Here is a 4,193-nt window from a genome sequence, read left to right on the forward strand (position 1 = left end):
TGATTAAAAACTCTTGTAGACCACCCCTCTCCCCCTCCCCCATATGTTATGTATATAAACCGTAGACTAAGAATAATTTGTACCAGTCTGAAGATGGCTTTAACGAGCTGAAACCGGTTACGGTCAATCAAATTAAAGTTTCATATTTGTTTTATTATAATATATTATAATGGAATTCCACCATGAATTGTCAGTGTCAGAAATATTAAAAAGTGTCAATATTACTCGTGTGGACTGGTTGTGATGTCAGAATCAGCAGATTCAGTCGTACCTACCAACCAAACGGTGTGCTTTAATAATATTTATATATTCAGAATCAGCCTATATATAATTTATAAATTTAGCCCATAATATTTTTCACTGGAGTTCCATATTAAGTTTAAAAATATACAAAACCAGGCAAACTAGTTAGAATTAGCGATGGCTTCTAAAGTTAAGTAGGTACCTACTTAGTTTGTTTGCAGATTGTTTGATATGGCCGCTGCCGGCGATCAGAAATCAGTAATCTATCACAGATAGTGCTTACTGATTACCATATCAAAGTACCTACCTAACATCTATTTAGGCAACATGTTTATGTTTATGGGCGTACAAATATTATCAAAAATACTAATTTTGGTTGTGTCTGTAACTCCGTGCAATCGGTGCAATGAACTAGACATAGGTAACTCGGATTCGCTCTGATAAGCTTTTATTTTAAAAATTGGAACGGTTTGACCATACCCAGACAAGCGATAAAGTACTACCTATAACACACTTTTTAATTTATCTAAGCCTATAATATAATATTTATATAACAGAAAAGTATTTTTTTTTATTTGTCTTCTTTTTTTAATTGTTTTCATTATAATACGCCGTGATTTTCACAGCTTCGCGGTGGTTATTATTAATACCATTATAATTTTTTGCGTAGAGAGATGTTAGGTTAGGTTAGATTGGACAAACGGAGGTTGGATAAAGCTATTAATTTCAAGCAACTTTTCGAATCTCAGTAGTGGTCAATTTATTATCTGGGCGTTACCAGGTTCAAACCTGCAACCTTTGGGCTCGGAGTCAACTCTTGCCACGTTTACAAGTATAGACTTACGATAAGTTTTTTTTTGTTTTACTTTGGGGTCAAAATAAATTAAAATAATGAGTTATTTATCCAAATTGAACGATAATTCATTTGGTCACAGCACACGGCGTTCCCAGTTCTTGGTTACTATTTGTTGTGCTTCGTGTTTACATAATTTCATGGATTATCCATTTGACACGAAAAGTGGTGCGTTAAATGCGTTTTTTTTTCTCTTTAAAATCTAATATACAGTTAGTTGTTACTGTCCAATTGAGAGGACTCGTGGAAACATGCGACGCGAACTACCTACTTATTTACCAAGTCATTGATATACTTTTTTATAGATAGATCTGCGAGAAAAAAAACACATGGTTTTTGTAAGGCGATGCACTACGTAGTGTAATATTTTAAATCGAGCCGCTATCAATAACACCCCTTACGTAGATGGCGATAAGGTTTACATTCCCGTTTAACACCATCCGCCTGTTTTGATTTATGCAAGAAAAAAACATGTCCAAAAAGTGTCTTTTATTTTATTTTGTGGATGTTCAGGCATAAATATATATTTTTTTCGATCATTTTATAAATAACTTAATTTTCCACAGTATACAATAAAATCATAACCGAAAATGGGTTCGTAAGTAGGAGATTTTGAACTTTAAAACAGTTTTCATAGGCCTTATACATTATTTTTTTCTGGGCTTATAAAAAAACTTATCTAAAAATACTCGATAATTTCAAAGGTCAAGATGTATTCTACTCGCAGTATTTAATTAAAGCATCTGAAAGATTTCTTGGCGACCAAATTTTCAAACCAAAAACACGTCATGATTTTGCATAACTACGTATGGCATCGCCTTAAGTAAATGATCGTAAAACATTTAGGACGGTTTGTTTCGGAGAATTTTAACAATTATTATTATTTCAGTTCTGTCAAGCAACTAGCCTATAATGATATAATAACAGAACTTCTATAGGACTTTCAAGTTCTGTTATTATTTCAGTTCTGCCAAGCAACTAGCCTATAATGATATAATAACAGAACTTCAATAGGACTTTCACAGAACTCGAAAATGAACGTTGTAATTTGATGAATTGTTCAAATTCTCCGAAATAATCCGTCCTTAAATATTTGTGCCTAAACTTCGCAAAATAAAATAAAAACACTTTTTGTAGCTTATGTCAAAACAGGCGGGAGTTTAAAACTTATCGCCATCTATAAAGGAATGTTATTGTTAGTTCCTCGATTCCAAATATTCCATGACGAAGTGCACCTTCATAAGTTTAAAAATTATGAAGCATGGTAAAATTGTTATATTCGTATGCGTTCTCTATGAGAAGGAAAAGAGGAAGAGATTACAACAGAGTTATCAGCGGTATGCCTAAAGTAATTTAAAGCAATAGGCATTCATTGGTGTTTATTCACCGGGGCGATACCAACTACGATAATATTTCACTCATGGAAATATTGGGTTAGATTCACTGCCTTGTTTGCAGAGATGTGCAAAATGGGTACCCAAAACCATTTGAAATGCAAAATGGAAATAGGTCAAAACTTTTCCATTTGAAAATGCAAAATGCAAAATGGTTTTTAGAAAAGCATTTCAAATGCAAAATACCTATTTTCAAAATGCATTGAAAATGCAAAATGGTTTCTCGGGTCAAACAATTAAAATAATTATAGAATTTTTAAACAATTTTGTCATTTAATAATGGACATCAATGTAGAACAAACATATTACATGATGGTAAATCCAAAAACACCACGACTACAGATTATGAAACCACAAAAAATTAGCGCGGGACTAATGTTGCCAACGTAAAAACGTAGAAACTGCGATATAACATAATACTATGTATTACAGCGTCATGGCACACAGTGGGCTGAAAATCGCCTTTCATAGACATAAAGACTTTAATTTTCAAGGGTATTTTTTTGGCTAGAAATGGATTCTGCTGATCATTACTATGCTATAAAATTTCGTACGAAGCAATTGCGTGTACAAATGAAGGAGTTATCATTTTTTTAAGAAATTTTTTTATGGCACTGACATTAAAAATGAGGCTATCTCTGGAATCATAAGGTTGGCAATTCAATCCTTACACACAGATATACTAATATTTATTTATATTTTTTTTCACATATTTCGTATTGTGGCGCAACTTGCAATTTTTTTTTTATCCTCAAGTTGAAAAAAAAACTTTTTTATGTTGATGATTCATTTTAATGCTAAAATGCTTTACATATGAGTATGCTTTGTCTAGTTTACAATATTTTATTGGCACTATAAATCAAAATTCAAGTCTCTATGTCTATGAAAGGCGATTTTCAGCCCACATGTGGGCCCTTTTGTGGCCCCATGTTCAGTATTTACATCAGTATTTTTTGTAATGGTATCACTCAATTTCCAGGGCTCCTACCAGGGAGCAACTTGACAAATAGAAATTATCTCTCATAGCGAGGTTGAGGACCGACTGATATTTGGGGCTTATGAAAAAAAGATGAGTGGAGATAGTAGGAAGAATGTTGCAAAAAAGCATTTAAAATGCTAAATGCAAAATGGTTTTTAGAAAAGCATTTAAAATGCAAAATGGAAAATACCCATTTTGCATTTCCATTTGAAATGGATTTATTTGAAATAAAGCACATCTCTGCTTGTTTGGATAGTACGGCTTCTGGAACCAGGCCCAGAACCAATTATCTCGGAGCTCTGCCATATAAGTTGTCATCTGTTTTTAACAGAATGCATTTCTCACTACTCGTTTCTTTGTTATTTTGATGATGCTATTGATGTCCATTAATTATTACAGTGTTTTTTTTAGTAGCTTCACATATGTTGGCAAGTATTGATAATATAATATAGACATCTTAGGTATTTTATCTGGTCATTAATATGGATATTATCTATCGTATTAGTGCAACCACTCCAACACGGAATCAACCAATGGATGAATACTATCGTTCGCCGTATACAGAATTTGGGTAATGATTATGAGAATGTTATTGACATATTTAATGTATCAATCAATAAGTGTAAACTGGTCTTAAAAGAGTTCATTTCGGCAAGCAGAACAAAAAGTCTAGTTGAAAAACTGCCTAGCTCTGCTTTGACTTATTTAATTTATAAATCTGTAT

Source organism: Hesperophylax consimilis, chromosome 12 (assembly GCF_061612785.1).
Source record: "Hesperophylax consimilis isolate HC1 chromosome 12, BYU_Hcon_1.0, whole genome shotgun sequence".
Lineage (NCBI taxonomy): Eukaryota > Metazoa > Arthropoda > Insecta > Trichoptera > Limnephilidae > Hesperophylax > Hesperophylax consimilis.